Here is a 14227-nt window from a genome sequence, read left to right as displayed (position 1 = left end):
TGTTCAGCCATGCATTATTTATGGAGCCCCAATTGATATATGATCTAAATCTCTCACAATATGAAAGCGGTTAAATAAAATTTGGCTCATCCAAACATTTGAAATATTACACAATCTTTAGATGGATGCTACATAAAATAGTGGTTATGGCCACCTGCTCTGGTCTTAGGCTGCCTGAGTTCAAACCCAGGCTCCACCTGTTATGAGCTATATGACTTGGACAACTCACTTAATTTCTCTATACCTTTGTTTCTTCACTTGTAAAAGGAGGATTAAATACTATGTACCTCAAAGAGTCGTTGAAGATTAACTGTAAAGCTCTTAGAACAGTTGCTGGTGAATAGCAAATATTTAACACGTTAGCTAATATGAGATTTTAATAGCATGGTGTGGCAGAGACTGCTAACTTATTATCAAATCCTTTTTGTCTTCTTCTGGGGCTCCTGGCTCGACTACAGTTATCGGCCTCCGTTTCAGTTAGCTGTAGCCATGTGACTAAAGTCAAGCCAACAGAATGAGAACAGAAATGACGAGTGCCCCTGCCAGGCTTGGCCCACAGAACCCTCCCATGCTTGACCTCTGAGCTTTAACCCGGCAGCTGGCTTGATGCAGACAAGTGCGGTGACTTTGGAAGCCATGCTATGGAGATGATGGAGGCCATGATAGATGCTTAAATCAGCACTTGGAGAAGAGCTGACTATGGATCATGAGCGTCCATATTGGGCCTCATTTTTGTGTTAAGACAGTAGGATTTGGGGATTCATTAATTATAGCAGCAAACATTAACTGCTGCACAAAGGAACATAACATAAATTTATGTTAAATGAAAAAATATAGGACATATAAATGATATGCCAGAAGCTATGAGATCTCCCCCCAATATCTGTTCTTTCTTTCTGTAATTGGGGAAAACTTAAGTATAGGGAAATGCAAAGATCTCAAGTGTATAACACAAAAGGTTTGGGTGAATTTTTATTCCTGTGTAACCAAACACTAATCAAAATGTGAACTCTGTCCATCACCCCAGAAAATCCCCTTGTGCCCAACCCCCACAGGCAACCACCATTCCAATTTCCATCACCATAAATTAGTTTTTCCCCTTCTTTAACACCATATAAGTGGCATCATACATCATGTACTCATTTGTGGCTGGCTTCTTTCACTCAATAAACATGATGTTTTTGGGATTCATGTGTGTTGCTGCATATCTCAATAACTCATTCTTTTTCAATTGTTCAACAGTATTCCTTTGTAGGAATATGCCACGATTTGCTTATTCATCCTCCTGTTGATGGACATTCAGATTATTTCTAGGTTTTCACTATTGTGACTAAAGCTACTACAAACATTCATGTACAAGTATTGTTGTAGATTTTTCTGTTTTCATTTCTCTTGGGTAAACATCTAGAAGAGGAATTGCTGAGTATACCCGTTTTCTATTGCTGCGATGACAAATTACCAGAAACCAGTGGCTTAAAACAACACAGATTCCTTATTTTACAGTTCTGTTGGTCAGAAGTCTGACACAGGTCTCACTGGGCTGAAATCACGGTCTTGTCAGGGCTGTGTTCCTTTCTGGAGGTGCTAGGGGTGCCTTAGTCAGCTCATGTTGCCATGACAAAATAGCATAGACTAGGTGGCTTAAAGGACAGAAATTTATTTTCTCAGTCTTGGCATCTGAGATCAGAGTGTCAGCAGAGTCAGGTTCTGGTGTGGGTTTTCTTCCTGGCTTGCAGGTGGCCACCTCCTTGCTGTGTGTTCACCATGCATGGGCAGTGGGGAGGCGAGGTGGGGCAAGCTCTCTGGTGTCTCTTCTTTAAAGGGCACAATCCGGGACTGGCCCCGTGGCCGAGTGGTTAAGTACGCGCACTCCGCTGCAGGTGGCCCCCTGTTTCTTTGGTTCGAATCCTGGGTGCGGACATGGCACTGCTCATCAAGCCACGCTGAGGCAGCGTCCCACATGCCACAACTAGAAGTACCCACAATGAAGAATGTACAACTATGAATCCAGGGGGCTTTGGGGAGAAAAAGGAAAAAAATAAAAATCTTTAAAGGGCACAATCCCATCATGAGGGTTCCACTCTTATGATCTCATCTAAACCTAATGACCTCCAAAAGGCCCATCTCCAAATATCATCTCATTGGGGGTGGGGCTTCAACCCACGACTTGTCGGGGACACAGTCCAGTGCACAGCAAGGGTGAATCCATTTCTGTACTTTGTTCAGCTTCCAGAAGCTGCCCGCATTCCTCCACCTTCAAAGCCTATAACAGTGGGTTGAATCCTTCCCATATTGCATCACTCTGACCTCCCCCTTCCACTTTTAAGGACTTTTGTGATTACATTGAACCCACTAGATAATGCAGGATAATTTCTCAATTGGAAAAGCCTTAATTTAATCACAACTTTAAGGTCCCTTTGGCCACATAATGTAATATAGTCACAGATTCTGGGGATGAGGATGTGGACAACTTTGGAGGGGATACTGTTCCGCCTACCACACTGGGTCATAGGACAGGTATATGTTTATCTTTAAATAAGAAACTGCAAAACAATTTTCCAAAACGGTTGTACAATTTTACATAGCAATATATGACAGTCCTGTAGTTACACATCCCTGCCAGTGTTTAGAATTTTCACTCTTTTTAATTTTAGTCAGCCTAATGGGTGTGAAGCAATTTCTTACTGAGGTTTTAACTTGCATTTCTCTGATGACTAAAAATGTTGAACATCTTCCCCTGTGCTTATTGACCAGAGAATTTTGTTCTGTGAAGTTGCTCTTCAAGTCTCATATCTATTCTTAACCGGGTTATTTGTCTTTTTTGTTATTGACCTACAAAAGTTTTTTTTTTGTATATTCTGGGTGTTCTTTATCATATGTATGTATTCCAAATATTTTCTCCCAGGCTGGGTGTTGACTTTTAATTTTCTTAATAGCGTCTTTCTATGAGTAGGGTTTTTTTTTTTTTTTCCTGAGGGAGATTGGCCCTGAGCTAACATCTGTTGCCAATCTTCTTTTTTTTCTCTCTCTCTCCACCGGGCCACTGAAGCAGAGCATGTGAACTTAACCACCTGGCCACGGGCCGGCCCATATGAACAGAATTTTAAAATTTTGGTAAGTTCAATTTATTTTCTTTTATGGTTTGTATTTTTTGTGTCCTAAGAAATCTTTGCCTATCCCAACGTCACTGTGGCAGATTGTAATTTCCAAATGTAGCTGCAACAATATTTCCTATCCATGTGCCCTTCCACAATATGATCTTGCCACTCCTTCTATTTTCCTTAAATATTTGATAGAATTCTCTGATGAGACCATCTGGGCCTGGAGCTTCCCTAATGGGAAGTTTTAAAAAAATTATTATTAAAAATTCAATTTATTTCATGTACACAGGGATATTTAAATTTCCTCTTTCCTCTTGAGTCAGTTTAGGGAAGATATGTTTTTCAAGAAATTTATTCATTTCATTTGAGTTTATATTTATTTGAGTTGAATTTATGGCATAAGATTGTTCATGATAGTCCTTTTTAATTTTTTAAAGGTATGAGAATTTCTGACTTCCCATCTTTTGTTCCTGATATTGGTAATTTGTGCTTTCTCTCTCTTTTTTTTTTTTTCTTGGCCCATCTTATAAAAGGTTTATCACTTTTATTAATCTTTCCACAGAACCAACTTTCGGCTTTGTTAATTTTCTCTGTGGTTTGACTATTGTCTTATTGTATTGATCTTTCCCTTTATCATTATTATATTCTTCCTTCTCCTTAGTTTGAGTTTAATTTACTCATATATTTCTTATTTCTTAAGCTGGAAATTTAAATCACTGATTTTAAACCCTTGTTCCTTTTCTGATATAAGCATTTAAACTATAAACTTCCTCTAAGCGCTACTTACGCGCAGCCCACAAATTTTGCTGTTTTATAGTTTCATTATCATTCAGCTTTGAATATTTTCTAATTTCTCTTGTGGTTTATTCTTTGACCTATAATTTTTTTAACTGAGGTCATAATAGTTGATAGCATTGTGAAATTTCAGTTCTACATTATCATTTGTCAGTCACCACATAAATGTGCCCCTTCACCCCTTGTGCCCACCCCCCAGCCCCCTTCCCCTCTGGTAACCACTAATCTGTTCTCTTCGTTCTTTGACCCATAATTTAGGTAGAATTATCATGTTTAATTTCCACATATTTGGGTTTTTTTAACTATCTGATTGTTACTGATTTCTAATTTAATTTTGTTGTAGTCAGAGAACATGCTCTGTAAGATTTCAATCTTCTGAAACATATGGAGACTTACATCATACCCCAGCATATGGTCCATCCTGTTGAACATCCTATGTGCACTTGAAAAGAATGTTCAGTTGTCGGATGTAGTGTTTTACAGATGGGTTTCTATCCAGTAAACTTTTCTCTTTTTTTTTTAAAGATTTTTATTTTTAAAATTTTTCCTTCTTCTCCCCAAAGCCCCCCAGTACATAGTTGTATATTTTAGTTGTGGGTCCTTCTAGTTGTGCTATGTGGGATGCCACCTCAGCGTGGCCTGATGAGCAGTGCCAGGTCCACACCCAGGATCCCAACCAGCGAAACCCTGGGCTACCGAAGCAGAGCATGCGAACTTAACTACTCGGCCATGGGGCTGGCCCTCCAGTAAACTTTTCTTGTACTGCAGTTTTACAGGCAATGAATTCTCTCTGCTATCACTTATTTTAAAAGACTTTAATTTACCCTCATTTTTGAGGAGTATATTCACAGGATATAAAATTATGGATTGTCAGCTTTTTCTTTCAGCCATTAAAGATATTATTCCATTGTCTTTGGCCTTCTTTGTTTCCCATGAGAAGTCAGCCAACATTCATTTCATTGCTCTCCTGCATATAATGTGTCTTTTATCTGGCTACTTTTCAGATTTTTCTCTTTATATTTGGTTTTTAGCATTTTGACTATGATGGGCCTCAGTATGGTTTCTTCTTATTCATCTTGCTTAGAGTTCACTGAATTTCATGAATCTTAGTTTGATGTGTTTACTAAATTTTGGAAAAATTTGGTCATTATTTATTCATATCCTTTTTTTTTCTGCCTCACTCTCTCTTCTCATTTCTGTCTGAGATCTCTGATTTAAGTATGTTAATTATAGAGAGTAGATTTTGGTGGACAGCTAGTAATCACAGCCATAACATTTCAGCCAACAGGAAAAGAAAACAAATAAAAATAGAGACACACTCCTTTGCTCCTGCTCATATTCCATTGGCTAGTTCCCTGGACAGCTGTGTACCCAAATAAAATTCTCTAAGTAAAGAAGGAAGGTATTTTTATTATACCCCTGATGGAGTAACTGACATCAGATTCCCACCAACACCACCATAAACTACAAAACTAGACAAAAGTACGTGAGGTAAGTGTTTTCAAGCATTGGACAACAGGGAGTAGCAGACTGCAATCCTTGAGAAAAAGGAAACATGAGGTGAACGCCACATTGGCCCTGGCTTTCTTCCTGGAGGCACTTTCTGGGTCACATTGTAGGGAGACGGAGTTTACACAGAGCATAGCAATCATGCTGAGCTGAAGAGGCAGAAATTCAGGAATGCTAAATTGACCAGAACTCTCAGGACAAGGTAAGAAAGATGAGGGAGCTGCATGGGGGATAAGGGCGCCAGAAAGTCTACATTGGGGTCCTCCAGTGGCCCTTGGCTGAGGGCTTGGTTGAGCATGTGCAGGCAGGACATCTTGAGGCCTAGAAGAAAGTGGCTGCTATGGGGCTGAGAGTTGAACGGGAATATCAGAGTTTGCACAGTGTTGGGAGATGGAGTTCCAGCCAATCCATAGTTAGGAGTAAGACCATGCCCTAGAGTAAGAACCATTCCTTAAGACTAAGGACAAAATGAAAACAGACCAAACCTGAGAGTCAATAAGATCCACTAGTAATGTAACTGCCTTCCAGAACAAAATGAGCAGAGTCAGAAGCCAGCGAATTAAAGAACAGAATATTCTTGTGTAAAAACAAGGCCTAAAGAAGAGCTTTGACTGTGGCTACTTGCACATGGCACTGACAGGAGATAAATGGACGAGAAGCCTACTAAGTGTTGGTGGGAATTTTATTGCCAAAGAAACCACAAGTACGACCTGCAAAAGCCTGTGATTATTTTGACTCCTAAAGTAACTCCTAGGCCCCTGGCACTGGAGGAAATAGGTTGTGAGATCTGAGGCCCACAAAAGGGCATACTGGAATATTGGAATATCCAACTGGGACAAGACCATGGAGGAAAACGGACAAGGAATAATCTCCCTGAAAACTAGCCTGTACTCTCTGGGGTCAATGGACAAGTGGCTACCAGATGGACAAACCAAGGCCCTATATCCACTGCCAGGGAAGAGAGTGTTTGTAACTCCTAGGTGGTAGGATTTGATCATTGCTGTGAACTCCTGTGTGACTCCTGTGCATTTTCCATTCTACCTTTTTCTGTACGGAAGTTTTTATTAGTCATCCTGTTCCTTCTCCATCGGCGCATATTTGGTATGTATGTGACAGGAGGTAGAGGAAGTAACTTTTCTTTTTGTTTACAAGTCACCAGACATAAAGAGCCACATCTGGACCTGTGGGAGAGGACCATACAACATACAGAGATCCTGAACATTGAGCGAGATGCCTTAACTGGTCAGACCTCCAGGCCTATCCTCCTTGGAGAGGAAGGCAAGTGTGTCCTATGGGTGAGATATATGGATATTTGGGTGGCTGTCCTGCTGAAGACTTTCATAGCCTCCCTTGCAGCTGGGTGTAGCAATGCGACCTAGTTCTGGACAGCAGTATGTGAGCACATGTGAGAGCATGACTTCCAGGTCATGCCTTAAAGGGAATGGGGAGGGGCACGCTGGAATGCATACATAGTGGCAGGAGCTAGAATAGACGTCTTAGACCATCAGATAGAAGTCACATGTTGGGAACAGCAGAGCAACAAGATAGAAGAAGCTTCAGTCCCGACCCCCTCAAACTGCTATACCAGACCTGCACTGTCCACCTGGACTTGTACCTGAGAGAGGAACCAGCTTCTATTTTCTAAGCTGCCATATTTTAAGATCTTTTTGTTACCCTATTCACTATTCAACTCATATACTCCTCCTCCTGCTAATTCTCTGAGATGGCATTTAGGTGTATGGGCGATGAGGCTTACATGGTCTCATGGTGAAGGTGAAGGAGGCCTAAGTTTCTGAGCACAGGTCCCTGTACTGCCCTGTAGCTCCTCTCATTTCTGTAGCTGTGTTTCTTGTTGGCCTGGTCACTGGGCATGCATCTTGCTGACATTTGTTGCTTACACTCTAGCTAGGAAGTTTGAGGTCTTTCTTAGCTCCCTCAGAGCCCAGTGGTCCTTTCAATGGACTCTTCTCCACCTCAGTTCCACTGGTGCCCCTTGAGTTCTGGCTGCAACTCCCATTTGGCTCCCAGCCTGGATGACCACCCAGTCCTCACCCATAGGGTCACCTCCCCCTACATAAGCTCTTCCCCCCACATACTCTTCCAAGAGTGTCCAGGAAATTCTGGACCCCCTTCATGCCAATGAATGCCAAGAAAGGCTCTGGGGAGCCCAAACAGGCAGAAATGTTGCTCAGGGCAGGTACCTGGTGAGGCTTCTCCTCCCAAGACTCCAAACTGAATCAGGATCCGAAGCGTCTCTTTTGCTTGTGATGTTTCCTTCAATCTACCTGTCTAGAACTTAGGGACAGTCAAGACACACATTTCTCACCAACTGCTTCTCCTATCGCTGTCTTTCTCTTCCTCCCACAATCCTCCCGGGAGAAGGGCTGGCTATTTTCCCACTTCCTCCTGATGGTCGTTCTCCCTGTGTAGACGTTTATGAACAAGTCCATCCTGGTTGGTTCTTGATTTATTAAAGGGCAAGCTTCAGGATAAAATCATTCCTTTTCTTTTCACCACAGAGGCTGGCCTTTGAGACTCTTGTCTTGCTAAGTGGGTGAAGGAAGTCAAAACTGAGACTCAGAGTCTTTCCAGGGTCTCTCTGTCCCAGGCCGTCCCTGCCCCCCTTTTCTCTGGGCAATGAGTTTCACGGCTCAGCCTTGGAGAAGAGAAGCTGAAAGAGTGGGTGATTTACGAGGAAAATAAAAATACATGAGTTTAATATTCTTCCTGTTGTATATTTTATCTCAGTTTGTCACTCGTGTTTTCACTTTGTTTATGGTGTCTTCCAAGGACAAGCCTTTTTAATATTTATGGTATCAAATCTGTCAGCTTTTCCTTAATGGCTTCTGGGTTCGGTGCCCTGCATAGGAAATCGGTCTCCACTCTAAGACTGAACAGAACTTTTAAATGGCTGCAAAATATGCCATTGTGCAAACATGCAAATGTGCCCTAATTTATTTACAGATGAATAGTTAGCGTGTTTCTACTGTTTATGTTATCATAAATAAGGCAGTGAGCATCTCTGTAAATACATTTTTTTCTTCTGCAATTTAAATAGTTTCTTTAGCATAGATTCTTAAGAGGTTCATGGGTCTTTTTCACTATTTTAAAAGCCTTAACAACAATTAAGCATTTACCTCTTATAAAGCTGCACAGGCCAGCAAAAATGCCCAGTTTCTTTTCTTTTGTATAGAAGTGCAGCTGCCCAGTGTGGTTATATTTAGATCCCATGTTGATTAGAAGCTGCAGTAGTTACAAATGACTTCAATCAAATTAAAAAACCAAAAAAACTAGTTGTTAGTTAACAAGTGCAATTTGTTTGACAGACTAAATCTTTTCCAAGACAGAGCAAAACATAATAAAAGTTTGTTATTTTATAGGGAAGAAGTCCAGAGAAGAAAAATGATCAACTCAACGATATCCAGTTAATTCCCAGTGATCAGTTTCTAGATTTCATATTCATGTTATCAGGCCTGCTTTGAAACAAATAAACTCATCATCGCCATTCCCCCCATCATCATGTCACCCCTTCCATGTGGCCAGCTGCTCTCTAAGTGAGCTCACGTGCTCCCCTCACTGAGCCTGAGCTGTGCCGTAGACTTTCATCACCCCAAGCTCACACATAAGCAAAGAGATTTCCAGAGATGTGGTTGGACATGAACTGGAAAGGTAGGTTTCTGAACCTGAGTCCAGCCTCTTGTGAGATGCAGTGCATCTCCGTAGTCAAGAAATCAGATTCTAGTCAGACATTCCGGGTTAAAAAGCCCAGTAGTCTGTCTCTTACCAGCTGTTGGCTTTGGGCAAGTTTATTTAACCGTCTGAGGTTTAGTTTCTTCCTCTATAAAAGGGAGATAATGAGAGCACTTACCTCAGAGGATCAAACAAAGTATCAATAAGAAAGTAGAAATTACAAGATGACGTATAAATGGGAAGAGTTGAGAGTTGTCCATTCATAGCACTAAGGTCTCTAGGCTCAACCAGCCCGCATAATACAAGCAACATAAGTAACAGCCACTAAGAACATTTTACTTTAATGCTGCAATTTAAACGTACTGCTAGAGTTTGCTGTAACCAAATTTACCTCAGTGGGACCTTGTCCAGTATACTCACTTAGATGAGCACACATTTATTGAAGGTCTATGCTAAGCTTTAGCAGGACAAAGGTGAGCCCCACGCCAAGCCATAGGTACGGAGGGTCTCTGCTCCATGCAGCGTGTAAACAGAGGCTCCAGGTGTGGGAAGAAGAGGACCAACTAATCCAGTCGAGGGAAATTTGTGAGATTCTGCCTGAGTTCTCTTTTTAAAATAAATAATTTTTGCAGTTTTGAGAGAATATTTTTTCTTACGATAGGAGTAGATGTTTTTGTACAAAATTCAGAAAATGGAGACAAGTAAAAGTAGGAAATTCATATTGCTTGTGATCCTATCTCCTAGAGAAAAATATAGTTGATGTATTTTTTTTTTTTTGCATTTTTTGGTTCTGTGTATATATATGCATTTGCGTGTTTGTGTAAGACACACCCTTTTCAAAAAATCAAAATGGAGCTCATCCCACACAGACTGTTCTTTCACTTTACCCTTTAACCTAGATATTCCTCCATGTCCGTACACAGTTCCTTACACTCCTGCTGCTCAAGGTGTGGTCCTGATGCAGCAGCACAAGCATCACCCGGGAGCTTGGGAGTAATGCAGCATCTCAGGCCCCACCCCAGACCTGCTGAATCAGAATCTGCATAAGCTCTCCCAGAGGATTTCTACGCCCCACAGAGTTTGAGGAGCATCGCCTTACAGCACCATTTTTAAAGGCCACATAGTCTCCCATAACATGGCTAAAACATAATTTATCTAGTTCATCCATCACTGGTGGGGATTTTTCCCAGTGACAAGAAGTTGGTCCCTGGAGGATGTTGGGCTTCCCAGAGTGGTCCTTGTGCTTCTTCAGATCCTTCCTCCTGCAGGGTGCTCCTCCCTCACTGTGGGCTTCTCCCCACTTCCAAGATGACCTCTTGGCCCCTTCAGAGTCCACCCCCAGGAAACTTCCGACAGCTAGGGCAGCACTGTCCTTGCCTGTTCTCCAAGGACTAAATGCACACTGCCTGCCTCTGTCATCGCCTTTCTTCCCCTGGACCCCGGCCTGGAGCTGCAGACTTTCCCCAGGTCCTGTCCAGGCTCCAAGCAGAGCCGACTGGCAAACGCAATGCCCAGATCCCTCCAGGGGGCAGCCCAGGCTTAGCAATGCCTCCCTTCTCCTGAAATTCCTTTCATTCCACCACTCCCACTTTCCCTTCCCACTCCTGTAACCCCCAGCTCCATATGAATGTCCCCTCTAATTGCCCCAGGGGTCTCCTCTTCCTGCCCCCCCCCCCCCCCCCCCCCCCCCCCCCCGTCTCCCTATCCCACCCCTGAACTTCTCACTTCCTCCAGTCCCCTCATTCCACCCCTAACTCTCTGGTCCGGATACCCCCCCTCCGCCCTTCCCCTTCCTCCCTTTTCCATCCTTCTCTCTCCCACTCCCCCATCCCTCTTCTAGAAACAGCCTCCCACTTCTCACCCACCCCTTCACTCCTCCCTTTCCAACTTCCTCAATTCCCACCTTCCCCCCAAATTCCAGTCCAGTCCATGGGAAAGGAAAAGCTCCCCTGGTCCCACCCTGCCTGTGTGTGGCCCGAGGTGGGGTGGGGGCCGCTCCCGGGGGGAGGATGCCTGGCCCGCCCAGCCCACCCCGCTCACCCGGCCCCCGGAGGGTGAATGGAGCCCTGTGTGCCCGCGCTCCGTGGGCGGGATGTCAATGGCCAGTATGTCACTGCGTGAAAAGAGGCCAAGGACGGCTGTGAGGCAGCCCTGAAAATTAGCCCGGGCCAGCGGCCCAGGGGTGACCCCAACGCGACTCCTCGGACAGGAAAGAAAGATAGTGAAGACTCAGCTATGACCCCGGCGACCCTCCTCTGCTTCCGTGGGGGCTGGGCTCCCCGGATCAGAGCCACCGTCGTCGTCGTGGTGCTGAGCGTGGGAAGCACTGGGTAGGCGCTCGGTCCGGAGGACCAAAGAGGGGACCCTCTGAGCGGCACCTGCCAAGCGCCCAGCCACTCCGCGGCTCGCAGGACAGAGACCATGGGTCTCACGGAGCCCTGGGCAGCAAAGCTTTTCTCCCTTTATAAACGTTTGATAAGCAGCTGGGGAAAATATTTCTTAAAATAATACAAATAAGCTTCTATTTTCTCCGATCAAAATAGAAAGGATTTTTTAAAATGAGAATATTTAGTGCTGACAAAGCTGCAGAAAAAATGGAGTCATTCATGCAACGCTCCTCGGAGTGGGAGAATAAATTGGTCTAACTGTTGGCAAGATGTAAAAGTACAGAGTTCTAGGAGTCTTTGAATGCTCATAATTGATACTGTAATTCTGCTTGTGGAAATGTAGCAAAAGGAATAATCTTAAATATTCCCCAAAGCTTTTTGTACACAGATACTCTTTGTAGTGGAAAATGAGAAAGAGGGTAATTTGCAATTGGAATCAACAGGCTGGGAATTGGATGAGAATATTATGGGACACGCACAAGTTGGAATATCATTCCGTTATTAATAACAGTTATAAAGAGGTTTTAGTAACATGAGGAAATGTCCTTATTAAGTGAAAGAAACATTACAAGTTTGTATACATGGGATTTTCACAAGTATATAAAATAAGCTTAGAAGAAAGACTGGAAGAAAATCAATTAAATGAGAGTGGGCGATTTTTCCCCTTTATTTTCTACTGTTTTATGAACTACTTCAGAGCTACATGGAGGTATAGAAACTAATCTAGCCATCATTAAGCGTTAGAAAGCCAGCACCCTTCCTGTTGAAGCCCCTCGGGGACCCTCCTTACTCCCCTTTCCCCTCACCCCTGAGGTAACCTCTCTCTGTACTTTTATTATATGTGAATGAATTCCTGAACATTATATAATACTGTCTTAACTATTTCAGACCTTACATAAATGGTAAAGCACTACACATATGCTTCTGTGACCTCCTTTTTTGGTCTACATGATGCTTTGGGGATTTATCCGTGTTAACTCATGTTGAAAAATCTAACTCTGGTTCATTCAGTCAATAAAGAACTTAGAACAGGGCTTGGCAGATGATGCTACATAAGGTTTTTTTATAGGTAAAAATTCGTTTTCATTGCAGTATTGCACACTATTGTGTTAATGTTATATTAAGTTTATTTATCCATTCTCTTACTGATTAAAATTTAGACTATTTCCATTTTGTCCTGATTACAGACGATGCTGCTATGGACATTCGAGTCCGTGTCTCCTTGTGGCCATGTGTGAGAGTTTCTAGGGGGTACACGCCTAGGATTGGGGCCACAGTACTCCACAGGATGTCTCGCTTCAATGTTACTAGTTACTGCCAAATTGCTCAAAAAGTGAGGGTCCCAACAACAGACGAGTCATTGTGCTCCCTATCCTCATCAACACTTGCTATTGTCAGATTTGTTATTTTTTCCTAATTTAATGGATTTGTAGTATAATTTCTTCACAGTTTTAATTTGCATTTCCCAGGTTACTATGAAGTTAGAGTTAGGTATCTGTTCATATGTTTACTGGTCATTTGTATTTTTTATTCTGTAAATTCCTATCCAATAACCTTTCCCTGTTTTTCTATTGGTGGTCGTAATTTTCTTGTTGATTTTTAAGAATTCTGTATATATTTTGGATATTAATCTTTTGTCAGGTGGATGTGTTGCAAATACTAACATTCACACTGTGACTTATAACTTTTTATGGTGTCTTTTAAAGCATATAAAATTTAAATGTTAATGTATTCTAACGTCTATTTCTTTATAGTTAGTGCTTTGGATGACTTGGTTAAACTACGTTTTCTTATTCCAAGATCATAAATCTCCCTATATTTTCTTCTATAAGTTTTCAAATTTTGTTGTTTTATATTTGACCTTACATCCACCCAAAGATTTGATTCTTTGAGAAGGTAGTTACGGAGAGATCTTCTTTCTCATAGGAATAACAATTGTCCTGCAACCATTTATTCGACAGCCTATCCTTTTCGAATCATCTGCAATGCCAGCTTTGCCACAAATCAAATTTCCAAAAATATGTTGATCTGTTTCTGGGCTATTTTGTTCCATTGGCCTATTTGTTCTTGAGCAATACCACACTCTCTTAATTACTGAAACTTGATAATAAGTCTTGATCTCTGGATGAGCATGTATTCTCACATTTTTCAAGACTATCTCGACTGTTTGGGGTCCTTAACATTTTCACATACATTTTAGATTTAGCTTGTTTTACAAAATCTTTATTGAGGTTTTCATTTAAACAATGACATCATAGATTGATTTAGGGAAACTGACATCTTTATGATATTGGGTCTTCCTGTTGATAAGCACAGCATTTATCTCCATTTATTTAGGTCTTCTTCAAAAGCTTGCAATTAGTTTTACATGTTTTTCATAAATATCTAACATCTCTTTAGATTTATTCCTAGAAACTTCATTTCTATAAAATTTCAGTGGGCTCTAAGATTCACTTTCATAACTGAAAAAAACCTTTACCATTTTAACTGTGCACCTTTTCAAGTATTCAAGAATTTAAAACAACATGCAGACTGGGTCATGGAAAGATGATCTACTGTATAGCTAGTTTTCTGGCGTTTGATAAAAAGTGTTAGAACCTTTGGAAGAAGAAAGAAGGCAGGAGAATTTTTTTTAATGCTCTTAAGAATTGAAAAAAAAATGTGAGCGAGTGAGAGAGAGGGTGGGAGAAGAGACTTATTTAAAAAATCAAAAAGTACAAAGGGTGAAACAATGCAATGAAACTC

The 14227-nt window shown here is 41.8% G+C and overlaps 1 long non-coding RNA gene across 1 annotated transcript; it reads left to right on the top strand.

Moving 5' to 3' along the window:
- Nucleotides 1-5491: 5491 nt before the first annotated feature.
- LOC139076941 (uncharacterized) lies at nucleotides 5492-9863 on the top strand. Its single transcript, XR_011529032.1, has 3 exons — nucleotides 5492-5607; nucleotides 6558-6683; nucleotides 8786-9863. It is a non-coding gene; the product is annotated as an uncharacterized lncRNA (long non-coding RNA).
- The last annotated feature ends 4364 nt before the right edge of the window (nucleotides 9864-14227 follow it).

This window comes from Equus przewalskii, chromosome 18, assembly GCF_037783145.1.
Source record: "Equus przewalskii isolate Varuska chromosome 18, EquPr2, whole genome shotgun sequence".
NCBI classification, from domain to species: Eukaryota; Metazoa; Chordata; class Mammalia; order Perissodactyla; family Equidae; genus Equus; species Equus przewalskii.
The sequence above is the reverse complement of the archived record's forward strand: the minus strand, read 5'-3'. Positions and strand labels throughout refer to the sequence as shown.